Raw genomic sequence first — 21030 nt, forward strand, 5'->3', positions numbered from 1 at the left:
GGGAAATGTTGTTCAGTGGTAAAAGAAAATGGCAGTTGCGATACAGACCATACATGGAGTGGAGATTTTGGATGATTTTCTGACATTTTGCTATGATGTTTTAAAAAGACTGAAGGTAAATAAACGTCAGGTGGATATGATGCATGTACTGCAAAACCGCCTTATGTTTGTATGCACTTTTTTTCAGAAAGAACTGAAAAATTATGGACATGGAGCAGTTTTAGACGAAAATGCATATTTCATATTTATCTGGACTAGTGTAGATGTAGCCTCGGTGTGAAATGAGCCGATTAACAAAGTTTATCCAAAATTGTCTGATAATTAAAAAGTCAGTTGTGGTTAATAACAGGTAAGTAAATAAATACAATAACTAAATTAAGTAAAAAAAAAAAAAAAAGTAAATTAAGTAAATATTATAAGTAAGAAACTACAAGTTTTTTTTCTTTTTCCAAAGAAAGTAAATTAAATAAATCTGAACTGCTATGCATAGATTTATCAACTATTTGGCAGATGGATGCTCATGAAAATTATTATTAGGGTTGTTTCACACATGTAAGCGCTACATATTTATTTTTGGTCTCCATTAGCGGGTTCCAGTATTCATGCTGAATCCCTAAGTGCAACTTCATGTAACAGCAGCAGCTGCAATTATAGCTCTGGCATGAAGGCTGTTTGTATGGCACAAATCATGCTGTACTCACTTAATGACAAATGTAAGGTCTTAAAGGTTGAAGGGTTAAAGGTTATGGTATGGAAGTGAGAATCTAGTTCATGTCTTGTTCATCTATCTACATGCAGGGTTTCAATTACTTCATGTTTTCCTAAGACAAACCTATTCAGTTAACTCAATTGTTTTTATAAGTTTAAGTTAATTGAACATAGTTAGTTTTTTTACCCCCAATACCCCTTCAAAAACAACAACTGTATTTTAATATGCATTTATTTTACCTAATTATCGCAACGACTCCCATATGATTTGTTCAGCAATTTATTTGTTCCCAAACCCTTCGTGTGTATGTTGCAAATCTGCGGGGATTGGTCCTATTACCCAGTCTGTTGTATATGGTCAAATAGGTTCAGCTTCAATCAGAAATAAATGCTCAATATGCTAATGAAGTAGAGTATAGAGTATGCGTGAGCCCAATGCAAAAATTGAATAAAGTAATGCAGTTAAACTACAACGTATTGCTCTATTCTTAATCCTAAGCCCAAGTAATAACAACAACACACATTCACTATTAATCCACACTTGCATTTAACTCAGTAAAGGAAGTTTACCATGTGGTTTTAGACTATATTTGAATAGTCCTATAAATATTTAACCAGAGAGATACATTACAAGCACTGACCCATAACAGATAAGTGATTACAGGCTGCGCAGAGTGGTTATACATTACAACACACAATTAAAACCATATTTCACAAACTACAGAAAAACAGGCAGCAATTTTAATTACACTTTCAGGTTGTTATCTGGAGGAAGAAGAAACTGGTCCATATAAACTTTGTAATAGTTACTGGCAATGTCCCATACATTAATAGCCTTTGCTAATCCTTTCTTTAATAATGAACAGTCAGCGAATCCTGCGTTGCAGGGTAGGCTATTGTATCAATCATCAGAAAAATGACAGGAACAAACACAGCACATGATTGGCTATACTGGTGTTGCTGTGAAAATGAACTTTAACCATTTATTAACTACAAGCCGCATCTCTGTCCATCTCTCTTGTCCATCTCATATTTGGCGATGTCTCATATCAATATCAATACAAGCAGGCAAGAGATTTGAACACAATATGAATCATTTATTTGACTTAGTCGACTCCTTTAAGAAAGAATAGTTTTAAACAAGGTGCATCTATAGATTTAATATCCTCTTTAAATGCTATATATATATATATATATATATATATATATATATATATATATATATATATATATATATATATATATATATATATATATATATATATATATCCATCCATCCATCTATCTACCTATTTACCTACCCAGCAGGCACACATAGTCATAAGACATTATAATTTGATTAGATTTGGGTCATGACATCAGGGCCCGGTTTTTCAAAAGGTTTAATCCGGATAAAATTGATTCAGATTTAGTAATCCTGTTTTTGCGATCCGTGATCACATAATCCAGCTTACTTTTTGAGCCAGTTTTTCAAAGCAACATTGGATTGGATCAATCTGATCTGGATAGGAACTTTTCAGGATCACTTAATCTAGATTACAAGTGCTCAATCACAATGTAGATGGATAGATAGGCCTATGTAAAGAGCAACAAGTAGAATAGCCAGTGTGGGGTAAATATAACTTTATATATAAATTTTTATATACATTTTTATTTGAAATGAAAACTAAGAAAAATTAATAAATAATAAAATAATTATAATAATAAATAATAAAAGCAAGAAAACCCCCACCCCATCCTCTTCCAGCAGTCTGCTCATCTGAGATCTACAACACTGTACATTGAGGATATTTATAATAAGTTTCAAATATAGATGTATTGAATAAAAAAAGACAATGTTGAAACCTCCACAATAATGTCAGACTTCCTCATCTGATGTGGAGGGAGCAGCTTGTCTAAGCGTATTCTTTAGGAGGCAGATCTCAAGTATGGTCTTGGTTTGCTGCAGCTTGGTCAGAGTCAGTTGTTCCTTTGCCAGATGAAGCTGAACTTCTGCCCAGTCTCTTTTTGCAATTGTTGAAAGTGATTTCAAAAATCAGGCATTGCCATTCTTTGCATTGTTTTTTTTTTTTTTTGTTACTCTGTAATCATTGCATGCATCACTATAATAAATATTTTAAACACAAAAATATTTTCCATTGTGACAAATATATATATATATATATATATATATATATATATATATATATATATATATATATATATATATATATATATATATATCAATTAGTAACAGAATAAAATGATCACTATAGCCTGACAGATGAACAAATAAAATTAAAACCTTATGAATAAATAGTATATCTTGTAAGATAAGTTTTAAGTTTTCATTACATTTTGGGCATGAAATCCACGTTAAATCCACCCTTCTGATGGGATCAGTTTAATCCAGGTTTTTTGGATCAAAGTGATCCAAATCCTACAAAAAAGGTCTGAAAAACCCAAATTAAAGGTTTGATCCGGATCAAAACCAAGATTAAATTACGTGAACTAATCTGATTAGGTAATCCGTTTTTTCTTTTGAAAAATCAATTTTTAAGATTTGATCCAGTCACTTATCCAAAATCCTAGTGGATTACTTTTGAAAAACCGGGCTCAGGTGACCAAAATTCAATATCTAGCCAGCATCTAAAGGACAATAACGATGTCAAATTATGTTGATATTTGGTTGATTTTAGGTTATGTTGGAAAGTAACCAAAATTGTCAGACTGATGTTGGGTTCTGATGTCAACCCAATTTTCATTTTCAAACAAAATCCAACATCCCCATGATGTTGGGGTACTGTTATGATTGACCGAGCGGATGGAGGCAAAAAACGGCTCAGAAGTCGCTGGTGAGTGATTTATTTTACACAAAGTGAAGACAAAAATCCAGCAAAAAAGGTGAAAGTGACAAAATAAATAAATAAACTATGCAATATTTACAATGTATATACCGTATTTTCCGCACTATAAAGCGCACCGGATTATAAGACGTCTCAATTACGGGGTCTATTTCTGTACTTAACCCATACATAAGGCGCACAGTATTATAAGGCGCACGCTAAAATACACTGTCTGCAAAAAAAGGTAATGGAAGTAAAATAGTTAACATAGTTTAGTTGAACTTTATTGTACTATTTAACAATACACTCACATTATTATTATTTCTCCCACAAATCCATCAAAGTCCTCATCTTCTGTGTGTGAATTGAACAGCTGGGCAGTTTCATCATTGTCGGAGTCAGTCTCATTGCCGGGTGGCTGTTCAGCAATGATGCCGGCTTTTGCGAAAGCTTGGACAACAGTTAAAGCAGACACCTTAGCCCAGGCAACCACAATCCATTCACATATAGTGGCGTAACTCATGCCTACCAGTCTTAGTAAAAGTGTGTTCGCCGTCTGTCAACCATTGCTCCCGCGCAGCTCGCAACTTCAATTTAAATGCCCTGTTTACACCAATATCCAGCGGTTGGAGTTCTTTTGTTAGTCCTCCCGGAATGACAGCAAGCTTCGTATTCATTCAAGTTGGTCTTCTAACTGTGGCCAATTGCTTTGTTCCCGCGGAAACTCTGTTTCGTCTTCTTAACTTGGCGCAGTTCATTTTCTTGTTTCCTCCACTTCCGAACCATAGATTCATTTATGTGGAATTGTTTCGCAGCTGCTCTATTCCCATTTACAAACGCGTAACTAGTAGCTTGTAGTTTGAATTGTGACTCGTAAGCATGTCTCTTCACTGGTGCCATTTTCGGGGATCATTAGACAAACATATGTGGTTTTGATTGATTTATTGCTGCTGCATACGGAGTGTACGTTTTACGTTTGTTTCTGCGGGAAATTCTCAGACAGCCAATCAAGCGGAGCGCTTTCCGAAATCACACAACTTTTTTACAGATTTTTGAACTCCGTGCACACATAAAGCGCACCAGATTATTAGGCACACGGCTGTTTTATGACAAAATTTAAGGCTTTTAGGTGCGCCTTATAGTGCGGAAAATACAGAACAGGCTTGTTCAGCTAAATCAAGGACATGACCAGAACAAAATCTGTTAGCAATACTCTCTGACACAAGACAACCTACTTCAACAACAACCCACTCTAAGTGAATGTTTGTGGCCATTTTATAGTATTGCCCCCGCCCATGGGTTCAACCATTTTATGGGTTGTAGGTTGACATGTAGAAGAAAAAATACATAAAAAGACATTCAACAAAAGTATAAATTAAAGCAAGTAAATGAATATGCATACAAAACTCAAAATACAACACAACAAATAACCAATACAAATTTAAACAACAAAACTGTGATTTTAATTTACTGACCAGGGGTCGTGACCCTGATGATGTCATGCAAAAATTGCTGCTCCAAAGTGAAGGCGGGAAAAATCTTTATAAATGGCTTTGTTTGAAAGTTAAACAGGTCTGGTGCTGAAAAATGGAAACTGGTAAGTGTATGTAGACTTTCTATGTTTGGTTAATAAATGTTGTTTAAAAGAAAATGTGTCTGTGGTTGTTTCAGTGTGAATGGGAAGATGATATGGGCTATTGTTTGACAGGAAAATGAGTTTACATAATCACAATGCCACTCTTGACAAAAAAAAAAAACAAAAAAAAACATATACACATTACACAAACACGCATGCACAATACAGATAACACTACAAAGAAGATATGTGATTAAAGTTGATGTGTGTTTGTTAGTCACAGTGTCTTTAGTTTTACTCTGTGACATGTACGTTGGGGTACAACTTCAATATAACACCATGTTGACGTCATGTGTATGCAGGGTATCTATCTATCTATCTATCTATCTATTAGGAACACTTTGAATGTAATATTATTTCATTCCAATTTTACAGTATAACAGGTAATAATTATTCAGATTTGGCTTGTCTTGCAATGTGACTCGTATAAACGATTTTATATGTGTCGCATCAATTGAAAAAGACAAAATAGTAGGTCAATCTTAAATTTTTTTTTTTTTTAAATAAAATCATAAATTGGTAGCCAATTCCCTAGTGTCTGTTTGTGTGTGTCAGTTAAAAAAAAAAGCAAAACACATTTTGTAGCTATAGCATTATTTATACATTGCCTACCACATCTCATCAGACAGCTGTAGCTCTAAGAGATATCCTTTAAAATATTATGGTCAAATATAACCAGGTCACATTGCATGACAAATCATTCTGAGCTAGATGCTTCCTGCCAAAGTTTAGCAAGATTACTCTCCTTTTCACTCGTGCAAAGTTTTGCTGAGAAACTGCCATCTTCTGTGGTTTCCCTGCCTTGTGAAATCTTAAGATAGATTGACAAATACAACAATACACAACCCACAAATTCTACATTATTGAGATATTAACAATTTGCACACAATTTCTCCTACACTGTAAAAAAAAAAGCTCTGCCTTGTTTTTTCTAGTCATCTCAACTTATATCACACTGACTAAAAATATTAAGTTAAACTTTGTATAACTTAAAAAAAAATGTTGAAACCTGATTAACTTAAAATAAGTTAAAGCAACATAAAACATGCATTGATGTTCTTATTGCATATATTACAGTAATTTTACAGTAAAAAGATAATAAATAATAAAAATAAATAAATCACTTGTACAACACTAAACAGCAATGTGTAGGCTTGGTTTAAGACTCCAAATTAACTTATCTGAAAAATCCACAGTTTGTGTTGCGACTGGAGTCACTTTCCCTTAAAACAAAACCGTTATAAAGTAAAATTAGTTTAGTTATTTTAGCCAATATGGCCAGGTTAATGGTCAATTATGTATATCTATACAAGTTTGTAGAAAAACGTAATAAATGAACCAACATATAATAATAATAATAATAATAATAATAATAATAATAGTAATAATAATGATAATATTTATTGAATTTACAATTTTTAAGGTAAGTGGTTGCAAATAAAATTAATGGGTTAAATTTAAACAAATAAATAAAGTTTAACATTATTACATTTAATTCATTTGTTAAAATTTAGCCCATGTAAATAGTTTGATACCACTTCTACCTTTAAACCAACTTTTACAGAGTGCTGATGTACATTTAATGTAGAGTTTCAGGCCAACTGATTTAACAGATTCACCCTGCTTTCTCTAAGGTGTTTTTTTTTATTTTGAAAGTCTTAATTAGACATGGACCACAGACCCCCACACCCAAGGGAGAGAGACCCAGGCAAACTAAACTAATTAGCCTTTTACATGTATGCTGCCTCATGCCTAATTGAATTTCACTAGCTGGATGGCTATACACCCCAATAGAATAAAACTGGATTGCCAATTACATAATTTCTGATTTACAATCAATGTAATGCTAGTATTAGTTGAACTGTAAATATGAGCTGTATTATGCATTGCCTTGGACTTTATATATTTATTCACTTATTATTTTACACATGTATTTAGTTATATACTTAAATAATTAGGTTTATTAAAAAATACAGAAACATAGTCCCAGTTGTAATACTGGTAAAGTATTTAGACATCATTGCATTTACTACTACAATGTGTCCCTCCATTGAATGTCCATTCAAAATGATTTATTTATTTATTTATTTATTAATGCATTTATTTTTTTCTACATTTATTTATTTGTTTGTTTGTTTTTCTTTATTTATTTACACCTCCGGCGTGTCCTGAAAACAAGATTTTTGTTCCCCTGTCTTTGAGAGAGAAATTAATTACTGAAGTTCATGCCAATCCCAGCTCCGGACACCCAGGTATCACTGCTAGATAGACTTTATTCAAAACCGATACTGGTGGCCCTCAATTAACAAAGATGTTATCAAAGTTGTCAAGAATTGTTCATTATGTCACGTGAACAAACGCTCTCGTCATCGTCCTGCTGGTCTGTTACAAACCCCTGGAAATTCCACATTTTCCCTGGTCACACATCGCCATTGATTTTATTACTGATCTTCCCACATCCCAAGGCCACACCACCATACTCATCGTCGTCGACAGATTTTCAAAATCATGCAGACTGATTCCCATTCCTAAATTACCCACAGCCCTGGAAACAACAGAATTACTTTGCAACTACGTGTTCCGTTACTATGGTTTACCTGAAGACATTGTGTCTGACAGAGGTCCCCAGTTTACCTCCCATTTGTGGTCAGCCTTCTTTAAAAATCTCCAAGTCAATATCAGCCTCACCTCCGGTTACCACCCACAATCCAATGGCCAAACCGAGCGCCTAAATCAAGAGATTGGATGCGTCCTCCACACCTATTGCCATGCCATATTGTTTAAAGTCATCCACTGGATTAACCCCCTTTCAATGTGTACTAGCCTTTCAACCCCCTCTGTTTCCATGGTCCGGAGAACCCTCCAAACTCCCAGCTGTAGATTATTGGTTCAAAAAATGTGAAGATGTCTGGAATGTTGCACATACTCATCTTTCCCATGCTATCAGACGTTTCAAGGAGCAGGCAGATCGTCATCGGCGTCCTAGTCCCACATATTCCCCTGGCAAATGGGTTTGGCTATCCACCCGAGATCTCTGCCTCAGACTCCCCTGTAAGAAACTCAGCCCCAGGTATGTTGGTCCTTTTTAAATAGATCGTCAGATTTCTCCAGTTTCTTAACGATTGATCCTGCCTAACCACTATCGCATCTCTTCCACGTTCCATGTTTCCCTGCTCAAGCCTGCTGTTGGTCCAGCCGAGATGGATAGGGAGGTGGCAACCGGTGAGAGAGGGGTACGGCCCGGAGGAACGATCTTGGATCAATCGTACGGATATTCTTGACCCAACTCTGTTAAGTGAGTTTCACCGTCAGCATCCGAAAATAGTTGCTGTCCAGAATGGCGTAAAGGAAACAATATAAAATACACTTAGCACATAAAACAATCTTTAAAAAAATACAAATGAGATGCTGTTGATGTAATTCAACAGAAATTCCTATATTTATTTAATTATTTATTGATTGTCATGTTCTGCTAATTTATAGTGTATACTTAATTTTTGTTTTTTTTTTCCTCATGTTTTTGTCTTGTGGTTATATCTTCTTGATATTAGTTTGATAAAACGCTTTATTGATCCTCAGCTTCCACAGTAGATTTTCATTGCACATTTGTTTCTAAACAATGGTTAAAAGTTTAGTTCATTAAAATAACCTAATTTGTGTTCTGAAGATGAATAAAGGTCTCGGGTGTGTGGAACTACACAATTGACCCTTCAATAAGCCCCGCCCTCCCTAGGGCATGGCACATCAATCACAAAATACATCCTATGTGAGACATTCCTAGGGATATAATTACTTTGTAATTTTTGGCGAACAGGTGAGATAAAAAATAGTATTAGCCGACCGATTAGAAAATAGTGTCATTAAAATTAAAGCTTAGCAAGATTAAATTTAAAAGCAATCTAATTATAACAAATAAAACCATGATTTCTCCTTTTTTTCAGCCAAAAAGTCTGATAGACTAAGTGGTGTGCAATGAATTATAGTGTTACTAACTGATGAGGGGCAAGGCAGTGGCGTAGTAGGTAGTGCTGTCGCCTTACAGCAAGAAGGTTGCTGGGTTCGCTGGTTCGAACCTCGGCTCAGGTGGCATTTCTGTGTGGAGTTTGCATGTTCTCCTTGCCTTTGCGTGGGTTTCCTCCGGGTGTTCCGGTTTCCCCCACAGTCCAAAGACATGCAGTACAGGTGAATTGGGTAAGCTAAATTGTCTGTAGTGTGTGAATGTGTGTATGTGGATGTTTCCTAGAAATGGGTTGCGGCTGGAAAGGCATGTGTAAAAACCTTGTTGGATAAGTTGACAGTTCATTCCGCTGTGACGACCCCGGATTAATAAAAGGATTTCACCTGTGGATGCATCTCTCAAGCCTGTGGATGAACAAAACTATTGTTAAGGGAGGTGACTTTACACTCTAAGGGCTTTATTTTGACGATTCATGCGCAAAAAAAATGCACCTTAAAAAGCAGTTAAGGTGTGTCGGAATCCACTTTTGCTAATTTAAGGACAGTTTTGAGAATAAACCAATCAGAGTCTCATCTCCTATTCCCTTCAAGAGTCAGTTGCGTTGCACCATTACACATTTGCTATTTAAGCAACAGATTTTGTAAGTGGAAAAACTGAGCATTTCACTAGCAAGAAAACAGAGAATCTGCAGCGCGAGAATGAGAGATAAGGCCTTCTCATTATCTACTTTTACTTTTTCATTTTCACATGGATAGGAAAAACTTGTATGCACAGACATCAATTAGCCTATAAACAATCAATTCTGTTTGTTAGGCGCAAGGATTTGCTCAAAACTATTTCTAAATTCAGCTCTAATTTACAGCAATTGAATAAATGAACAATAATAACAAAGTGTGGTCAAAAAACTGAGTTATATCCAAATACACATGCTGTGCCCCATATGGTCTAAATCTTGACAGGTGGGCAAATCTAAGCTTGTTTTTAATAAAACAAAAATACATAATCATATAATAAATAATACTGCTAATAATAATAACATTATTCAAAAGCAAATTGTTATGAATAAATTTTAAAAGCCCCCCAAGATGAAGGCATGCATCTTTTTTTTATTATATCATATTCTAGCCTACATAAAAAAATGTTTTGTAATATTTTAATCCTTATGCAAATACATTTGCCTTTTAAACTGCAAGGCGCAAAACGTCAAAACAACTCTTGAGCCGAGCTGAAACTAGCAAACAATGGCGTTACACCAAGCGCCAAATTGCGCCGGGTGTTTAAAAGGGCCGAAAGTCTGCATGATGCTGTCTGTTTACAACGTAAAAAAAAAAAAAAAACTATTCATCCGCTTCACTGCCAAGACTTTCACTTACCTGATTCTCCTGTTTACTGTTACACTACTTGTTTGAATAAATTGATGAAAAGAGATAACCCTACTTATCCTCATTGTGTGACCGTGACACAAGTAGATTTTCCCTAGCAGCAAATACAAATCTGACACCAAAAATAAAAGCATACACTAACCCGATATAATGTCGTCACCAATGACTAAATTTCTAAAAGAAATATATAAACTTCTGTGACTTGTAGCTCTGATATGGAAATGAGGGTTATAAATTACTGAAAAACAGCAGCGGGTGAAGTATGACAAAATGTTTAAAAGAAATGTTTTATTATATTAAAGAGAAAAAACTACTATAGTATCACATCAGTAAGAGTAGTTTTTCTGATTGCAAATTTAGCTAACACTTTACAATAACAGCACATGAATAATGATGTGAAAATATGTAAGTTAAACAATACTTCATTATGAACTAATGAGTTCATGTGTGAATAACAACTACTTTAATTACTTTTTAGGTCATGATTATTAATAAATGTATTAATTAACACTTTAGTTGAAGCTAAATTTAACCAACTTGAACTCGTGAGCTGTTAATGTATCTTTATGTTGTGATTTTACTTGGACGGGCACATTTTCATTAACTCATTCTTATTTAATCATGAACTCCTGTGTTTAATGTAACAGTTATTTACATCCATATAGTCCATGTTTACATTTATGTTGTAAATGAGGGCGATGCCAACCCTCTTGTGCACCACCAGAGGGAACCATCGCCAGAATTCTGATTCGACTCACGGACTCAAAATCCCATAAGCCCTGCTACCTGGCACTGATTACGGTCCAGGTGCAACTCATCAGCTCTCGTGTATATATACCACACTCACGCTCCGGTTCGTTGCGAAGTCTTGATTTGCCTGGCTGTCATTTCTGAGCGTTCCATACTCCCTGCTTCGGACTGATCTGTGTTTCTGACCCTGTGCTTGTTCTACGATTACGAAAGACATCTGCCTGCCCCTGATCTCCAGCCTGTTATTCTGACCAGTAAGATATCTGCCTGCCTTTGAACTTTTGCCTGTCCCACGTTCTGTCTCCTGGATTGCCCCTTTGTGTTTGTTTGTATGTGTGCTCTTAATAAAGCTTGCAAATGGATTCAATGCCTTCTGACTCATCACAACAATTTAAAAACAAATAAAAAAGTGTTCTTTATTAATAAAAATGAACAGTTATAACAAAGCAGTTCATGAGTAGTTAAGAATGATATTGTGCCCCTCCAAGTAAAGTGATGACACAAAGATACATTAAAACACAGGTGTCAAACTCAGTTCTAAAAGGGCCGCAGCCCTGAACAGTTTAGTTCCAACCCTAATTAAACACACCTGATTAAACTAATTGAGTCCTTCAGGCTTGTTTGAAACCTACAGGTACAGTAAGTGTGTTGGAGCAGGGTTGGAACTAAACTGTGCAGGGCTTCGGCCCTCCAGGAATTGAGTTTGACACCCCTGCATTAGTAGGTCATGAGTTCACATTAGTTACATTTAGCACAGACTAAAAAGTTATTATTGCATAGATAAACAAATATGATCTAACAAGTAATAAAGTTAGCCATGTTTTAAAGTTAGTTCATGATTTGTGCTTGCCTAAACGTTTAATTTTAATTTTAGTACATCTTTATTTATGTACTATTATTGTAACGTGTTTAACATTCATTGATTTTCTGTCAGCTTGGTCCCTTTATTCATCAAGGGTCACCACGGTGAAATGAAGCGCCAACTTATCCAGCATATATTTAATGCAGCTGATGCCCTTCCAGCTGCAACCCAGTACTGAGAATTCACACATTCACACATACACTACGGTCAATTTAGTTTATTCAATTCACCTATAGTGCATGTCTTTGGACTGTGGGGAAAACCGTAGCACCCGAGGAAACCCATGCCAACATGAGGAGAACATGCAAACTCCACTCAGAAATGGCAACTGACCCAGCCAGAACTCAAACCAGGGACAAAGCAAGGGGGCCCCAGGAGAGGTTGGTCCCTTGGTAGCTTGCTGAGGTCAGAGATCACTTAAGTGGAAGGCAAAGAGGCCCTCTGTGGCCCAGACTGCAAATCCAACGAGAGAGATATGCACCTGGGTAGCATGCTGGGCTCAGGGACCCCTTAGGTGGAGGGCAGGGGGCCCTCTAAGGAGCCCAGACTGCAAGTTCAGGCAGAGAGGTTGGCCCCTGGGTAGTTTGCTGGGGCAAGAACCCCTTAGGTGGAGGACATGGGGGCCCTCTGGGGCAAGTCTGCAAGTCCAAGAAGAGAAGGGTGCGCCTGGGTAGCTTGCTTGGGTCAGGGACCCCGTAGGTGGAGGGCAAGTGGGCCCTAAGGAGCCCAGACTGCATGTCCAGGAAGACAGGTTGGCCCTTGAATAGCTTACTGGGGTCAGAAACCCCTAAGGGGGAGGGCAGGTGGACCTAAGTAGCCCAGACTGCTAGTCCAGGAAGAGGAGCTGGCCTCTGGGTAGCTTGCTGGGGTCAGGGACCCCTTAAGTGGAGAGAAAGGGGGCCATCAGGAGCCCAGACTGCAAGTACAGGTAGAGAGATTGGCTCCTGAGTAGCTTGCTGGGTTCAGGAACCCATTAGGAGGAGGGCAAGGGGCCCTCTGGGGCCCAGACTGCAAGTCCAAGGAGAGAAGTTGGCCCCTGGGTAACTTGCTGGGGTCAAGAACCCCTTGGAGTAGAGCAAGGGGCCCTCTGTGGCCCAGACTGCAAGTCCAAGGACAAAGGTTGGCCCCTGGGTGGCTTGCTGGGGTCAGAGACCCCTTTGGTGGAGGGAAAGAGGGCCCTAAGAAACCCAGACTGCAAGTCCTAGGAGAGAGGATGGCGCTTGGGTAACTTGCCAGGGTCATGGATGCCTTAGGTGGCGGGCAAAGGGGGCCTAAGGAGCACAGACTGCATGTCCAGGAAGAGAGGTTGGCCTTTTAGTAGCTTCCTGGGTTCAGAAACAGGACAAGAGGCCCTCTGATGCCCACACTGCAAGTCCAGGGAAAGAGGTTGCCCCCTGGGTAGCTTGCTGGGCTAAGGTACCTCTTAGTAGGAGGGTAAGGGGGCCCTTAGGAGCCCAGATTGCAAGTCCAGGGAGAAAGGTTGACCCCTGGGTAGCTTGCTGGGATCAGGGACTCCCTAGATGGAGGGCAAGGGTTCCTCTGGGGCCCAGACTGTAAGTCCAAGGAGAGAGCTTGGCCTCTGGGTAGCTTGCTGGGGTCAGGGACCCCTTAGGTGGAGGGTAAGGGGTGCTTTGGGGCCCAGACTGCAAGTCCAGGGCATGAAGCTGGCCTCTGGGTAGCTTGCTGTGGTCAGGGACCCCTTAGGTGGAGGGCAATGGGCCCTCTGGGACCCTGACTGTAAGTCTAGTGACAGACGTTGGGCCCTGGGTAGCTTGCTGGGGTCAGAGACCCCTTAGGTGGGGGGTAAGAGGCCCTCCAGGGAGCAAACTGTTAATCCAGGCAGAGAGGTTGGCCCCTGGGTAGCTTGCTGGGGTCAGGGACCCCTTAGGTGGAAGGCAAGAGGGCCTTTAAAGGTTCAAACTGAAAGTATAGGGAGAGAGGTTGGCTCCTGGGTAGCATGCTGGTATCAGTGACCCCTTAGATGGAAGGCAAGGGGGCCTTCTAAGGAACCCAGACTGTAAGTCCAGGGCGAGAGGTTGGCCCCTGAGTAGCTTGCTGGGACCAAGGACCCCTTATGTGGAGAGCATGAGGGCCCTTAGTAGCCCAGACTGCAAGTCAAGGAAGAGAGGTTGGTTCCTGGGTAGCTTGCTGAGGTCAGGGACTCTTTAAGTAGAGGGCAAGGGTGCCCTCCAGGGCCCATACTCAGGGCCAGGGAGAGTAGTTGGCCCCAGAGTAGCTTGCTGGGGTCATAAACCTTTTAATTGGAGGGCAAGGCAGCCATTTGGGGCCCAGACTGCAAGTTCAGGGAGAGAGTTTTGCCCCCTGGTTAGCTTGCTGCCGTCATTGACCCCTTAGGTGGAGGGCAAGGGGGCCCTAAGGAACCTAGACTGCAGGTCAAGGAGAGAGGTTGGCCCCTAGGTAGCTTGCTGGGGTCAGGGACCCGATAAGAGGAGGGCACAGGGGCCTTTAGGGGCCCATACTGCAAATCCAGGGAGAGAGGTTGTCCCCTGGGTAGCTTGTTGGGGTCTGGGACCCCTTAGGTGGAGGGCAAGTGGGCACTCTGGGGCCCAGACTGCAAATCCACGGAGAGAGATTGGCCCCTGGGTAGCTTGCTGGGGCCAGGGACACCTTGGGTAACAACTGAGCCAATGTGCTCCCTGAAAGTGTTACCCACATTTCTTTAATTGCAAATTAAGTTATTGTATAGACCAGTTTTAAAAAAAAATGCTTTTGTAAACTTTCATTTTAAACACAATGTTTTGTGTTTTTGAATAATAATGTCAGAGCAGAATGATGCATATCTCAGTTTATGAATGAATCCTTTATAAATAACTAGTCAGACTTTGACCTAATAATTCAATGACCTTTTCATAATGACTGTCATTTTCTCTGTTTACAAATTAATCAGACTTTTCAAACCATCAAGTCAATTAATCACTTAAAACAGGGACCTTCCGTCATTTGTTGACCATTTAAGTGTAATTTTTTTAATAAACTATTGGGAGCAGGCTAATGCTGAGTTCACACGGTACGACTTTAACCCTGATTTTCACTCCCTGAGAGTTTTCATAAAAACTCTTATTAAAAAATACCTGAAATCAGTGGCAAATCAAGTGCAAATAAAAAGACTTGATTTGACACAAATTGCAGGCGTCTGTGAATATTTTGCATGCTCTGTGAAATGAGGCCATGTCCACACAACACGGATATTTTCAAAACTGCACTTGTTTTATGTATTGTGATTTATCCACATGTAAATAGAGTATTGGTTACTTAAACCTGACATTTCTGAAAACTCAGTGAGATTGACAGGACACCACAAACAGAGTTTTCATTTGATTATATCAGCATACACACTGTTTTTTTTTTTTTCTTTATGATTGGCTAACATGGCTGGGTTTACACTAAATGTGGAAGACGCAAATAAGGCAAATTGTGCACATATGTGGGAAATGGATGGTGTATTCCACATCGTTTGCACAGTGAGAGGGTAATCCACCTTGTTCACCTTGTTGTCAGCAATGCACTTTAAAATAATTTGATAAATTAAACAAAACAAACGGACAGCAGCGACCCAGAGATTCAACGACGACATGCCAGGAGCCTTACGGAGGAATCTACCCACCCGTCCGTCTTCTGGTGACCAGCTGTGGCTCTTCCAGCTAGTGAAATTTCTTCTCCCTTCTTCTCTGCTCCCACTTCAATAGATGGTAGCAGACTTTTTCTCTTGGCAGACGAGGGTGACTCCCCGGCCTTCTCTTGGGATGGCGCTTACAGCTTTTTCGCAACCGGTATTGAGTCCCACGTTCCCTGCTCATGCCCATGCTGGAAGACGGCAGCAGGCAGTCCTCTTCATCGCCGCCTCTAGCCACCACAGCACCGTAGGGCAGACGAATGGGTTTCTCCCTCGCTCGCTTAACTCCCGAACACTCGCTCTTCCTCTCAGCAGCGAGGGCATCTGGACAACATTTCCCTCCTCTCCCCAGTTTTGGCACTGTTGTAATAATGTTAATGGCCACCTGGCCGCTGGGAAGAAGGAGGCAGGGAACTGACACATTTTAAATTAATTTAATAACAAAATCGAACAAAACAAACAGAAGGCGGTTCCTGACGGAGACTGCCATCAAACTGAAAGCAACAGTCACATAATATGTGCGGGCCTGGTCCTCTCTCGTTTAGCACTAGTATCTCTCCTCTTTTTAGCTTCTAGAGCTTCCTCCATGAGACTGAAGGCAGGTTATGCGTCCAGGTGTCTCTGATTATCTCACTCAGGCACACCTGCCTTGTACGCTCTCTTGGCTCTCAGTCATGTCTCACTCTTGGTATGAACCCAACATAAAGTGTCATCATAGCCCCCTGTTGGTTTGGAGTTCCCTTAACATGCATCACTCTGTGTTTGGCATGTACATAAGGACAGAGGTTTTTAATAACGAAAGATGAGAAAACTCTGTTTACAAAAAATACCTGCGTACATATGGACATGGAGTCTGAGTTCCCGCTGAGAAACACACTGGCAATGTCGTACGGACAATGAGAGAGCAAGATATTGTAAAGCAGAAGAATTTAAGCATTTAATTAAATTTAAGCAGACTTTTTTTTTTCTTTAGCTTAGTCTATTCATCAGGGGTCACCACTGTGGAATGAACCGCTAATTCATCCAGCATATGTTTTACACAGCAGATGCACTTCCAGCCACAACCCAGTTCTGGGAAACACTCATACACACTCTACGGCCAATTTAGTTTGTTCAATTCACCTATACCACATGTCTTTGAATTGTGGATGAAATTGGAGCACCTGGAGGAAACCCACACCAACACAGGAAGATCATACAAACTCCACACAGAAATGCCAACTGGCCCAGCTGGGATTCGAACCAATGACCTTTCTGCTGTGAGGCCACAATACTAACCACTGAGCTATCGTGTTGCCCAGGGAGAAGTTATAAAGTAAAATAAGCTTTACTATAACATAAAACAGAAAAAGAGAAGAAACATTTTTTGGCTAGCTGCAGCAGCAGCACAATTATTTATTGACATCCAACTTTTTCTCTCTCTCTATTTACAGAATGCACAATCCTTCTTCCCTGCATTTCCCTAACCATTTTCTCCATAATCTTTTTTTGGCAAACTATAATGGCAAACTATTTAAAATACTTACTGCAGTGTATCATATGCAGTCTTGCACATGGTTTTGTGTTTTTTCCTCAACAATTCTCACATGCATTTACAAACAGAGTCAGCTTTTATTTCTAGTGTATTCATGCAGTGTGTAACACATCAGCAACTGAATGCTACCCCAGAGAGTCATGCAATGTGAAAACATCAACGTTCCAACAACTTTAAAAATCATGCAGTGTGAACCTGGCTTAAGGTTTAACAAATTTGGCCTGCACAAGGGGACACTTGGATACACTGGTGAATTTCACACCCCTGGCCTATTTGAACTCTGTGCTGTTACTGCAATGTAAGTCACATTGTGTGGAGTTGGAACAAATAGTTGTTGATGAATCCAGTCACAAAATATGAAGTCAGAGGGCAAGGAAGTAGTCTGGTTAATGTGGAGAAACAATGGAGCAGGTAAATGTGTAGATGAGAAATATTTTCCAGCCTCATGGCTGTGCATTTCTTTCTTTTACCTAAAAGAAGAAGGAGAAAAAGAATCAATTCTGAAAAACAGGTCAGTATTTCAAAGCACTTCAAAGCAAAATGTGCCAGTTTTCTTTCTTTCTTTCTTTCTTTCTTTCTTTCTTTCTTTCTTTCTTTTTTTTTACAGCTACTGGAAGAGATGTTGACACAGACCAGATCATTCCAATCAACAGTAATGGAGCAGGAAGTGTGGCAAATGGAGGATTACCTGCCTGAGTCATGCTTAACATTGTTTCCCATGCATCAGGAAAGGTTACTTGTTTGTGCTTGACTCAGTAGTAGCAGAAGCTGCAGCTATCTTTTAGACATTTTTAATTGGACTTTAATGAAGGCTAGTCAGCCTAAAAAATTTGTCATTTTGTACATCTACCAGAGATTATTCAGTTTTTGAACTGCTATGTATGACAGGCTACTTGCCACAACATGCATTTGTGTGAATTTGTCTGTAAAGGATGTATATTTGGGTCGCATGGTGGCTCAGTGGTTAGCTGGTTACTGTTGCCTCACAGCAAGAAGGTCACTGGTTTGAGCCAGATGGGTCAAATGTCGTTTCTATATGGAGTTTGCATGTTCTCCCCATGTTCGTGTACAGTTAGTAGGTTTCCTCTGAGTACTCCGGTTTCCCCCACAGTCCACATAGGCAATAAGTGAATTAAATAAGCTAATTTGGCTGTAGCATATATAATTTGTTCTAACTAATGAGTTCAGGTTAAATAATCTAGATATCTGCTCGTGCACGTTACTCTTGTGAAACCCTGAAGGTTAAGCATAAATACATTGATTATATTGTGTGCTATCATGGAAACTACTTTGAAAATTACTCTGAAATGAAACACAGCTATGTTCGTAGCGAGTGAGCCGCATTTGTTTTAGACTACAAAATTTAATTATTTAAACATAAAACTTGGAACTTATTTAACAAAAAATAAACTGAAGATCACAGTCCAAAAGTTTGTATACCCAAATTAACATGTTGGAGGAAAATATTAAATTAAATTTTAATTAACAGGAAAAAAATCTACAGAAACATAAAGTAAAAATTCACAAAATTCACATTTTAGCCATATAGACTGTTGTTCGTTCCACTTAAATAACAGTGTCTGTTCCTCGTATTATTAGATCAAGAAATAAATGTACTGTGTGCTCCATAAAAAATCTATTAAGAATTAAACCAGAAAAAACATAAAAAGTGAAAATACAAATTTCATAAAGCTTGGTCTCCTAAACATTTGGTTACTTGCACCTAAAGCATTAATCATAAATGAAATAATAACAGATAACAATCTTAATGCACTCTGTCTCACTGAAACCTGGCTGAAACAAAATGACTATATTAGTTTAAATGAAGCAACTCTTCCAGGATTCTTATTTAAACATATGTATATATATATATATATATATATATATATATATATATATATATATATATATATATATATATATATATATATGAGGCTCGTCAAATTGATCCTGGCGGTGGAGTTGCATCAATCTTTAGTGATATTCTTAAATGTTAAACGGCTTTATGTTTAAATCCTTTGAAGTTATCTTTCGCTTTAATCACCATATATAGACCCCCTGGACCCTATGTCAATTTTCTAAAAGAGTTTTCTGATTTTATTTCTGACTTACGAGTTAAAACTGATAAAATACTAATTGTAGGAGACTTTAACATCCACATAGATGACGCTAAAGACACATTAGAGCTTGCGTTTGCGGATTTACTACATTTTCTAGGGATAAAGCAAAACGTTGTTGGTCCAACTCATCGCTTAAAGCATACATTAGATCTAATTCTGTCTTATTGAATTGAGGTCATTTATGTGGACATTATACCACAAAGTGATAGTATTACAGACCACTACCTCTTACTATATAAGCTGTGTTTACCTGTAATTAGCAGATCCACTCTGATATATCGGCCGAGTAGAACTATCGTTCTGTCCACCAAAGATGAATTCACAAATAACTTACCTGATCTTTCTCTATTTCGACATGCACCCGCAAACGCAAATGACCTTGATATAGTAACCAGCAGTATGGATGCCATCTTTACTGGCACACTAAATACTGTGGCACTCATCAAATTATAAAGGCTAGAGAGAATAAAACTACACCATGGTATAATAGTCATACTCTCGCTCTCAAAACAGCAATCCGTGCCCTTGAACTTAAATGGAAAAAAAATAAATAATAATAATTTAGAAGTTTTTAGAACTGCATACAGACAGTATGTCCAGCTATAGGAGAGCTTTAAAATCTGCCAGGGCAGAGCACCTCTGCAAACTGATAATAAATAATCACAACAATCCTAGATTATTTGACACCATTGCTAAATTACCAAATAATCGGTCATCCTTAGAAAATAATGTTCCACCCCATATTATTAGTAATGACGTCATAATTTTTTTCAATGATAAAATAAAAGGCTTTAGACAGAAAATAAAAGATGTTAAACTTTTTGCACCGCCTTACACTTCAGATGCAGTAAACATTCAACTGAATCAAAATAACCTACAGTGCTTCAAAATCATAGCACAGGAAAAGCTAGATAAAATTATAAATAGCTCTAAACCAGCTGTGTATGTTGGACCCAATTCCAGCAAAATTACTGAAAGAATTGCTGCCTGCTATAGGAGAACCTCTTCTTAATGTTATCAACTCTTCTTTACCTTTAGGCCATGTTCCAAATCCTTACAAGCTAGCTGTTATTAACCCTACTGTTAAGAAACCACAGCTGGACCCCAGCAACTGAGCTAATTATAGGCCTATTTTAAATCTTTCATTTTTGTCTAAAATGCTAGAAAAAGTTGCTTCTGCCCAATTATGCTCCTTTCTGCAGACAAACAATGTTTTTAAAGTGTTTCAGTCAGGTTTCAGGGCTCATAACAGCACAGAAACAGCATTAGTGAAAATAACCAATGATCTACTCTTAGCTGCTGACCAAGGGTGCATTTCGCTTTTAGTTTTACTCAATCTTATTGCAGAATTTAACACCATTGACCACAATATCCTCAGAAATCATTTAAAGTCTGCAGTTGTCCAGTGACAGGCTGTACAATGGTTTAAGTCATACTTAGCTGACCGTTACCAGTTTGTGAATATTAATGGACAGCCTTCACAAGTCGTCAGCCCAGTAAAGTATAGGGTGCTATAAGGATCAGTTTTAGCCCTTTGCTGTTTACAATATACATGCTACTCCTGGGAGACATTATTAGAAGACATGGGATCAGTTATCACTGCTATGCAGATGATACTCAA

Source organism: Danio rerio, chromosome 17, assembly GCF_052040795.2.
Source record: "Danio rerio strain M-AB ecotype USA chromosome 17, GRCz13ab, whole genome shotgun sequence".
Lineage (NCBI taxonomy): Eukaryota > Metazoa > Chordata > Actinopteri > Cypriniformes > Danionidae > Danio > Danio rerio.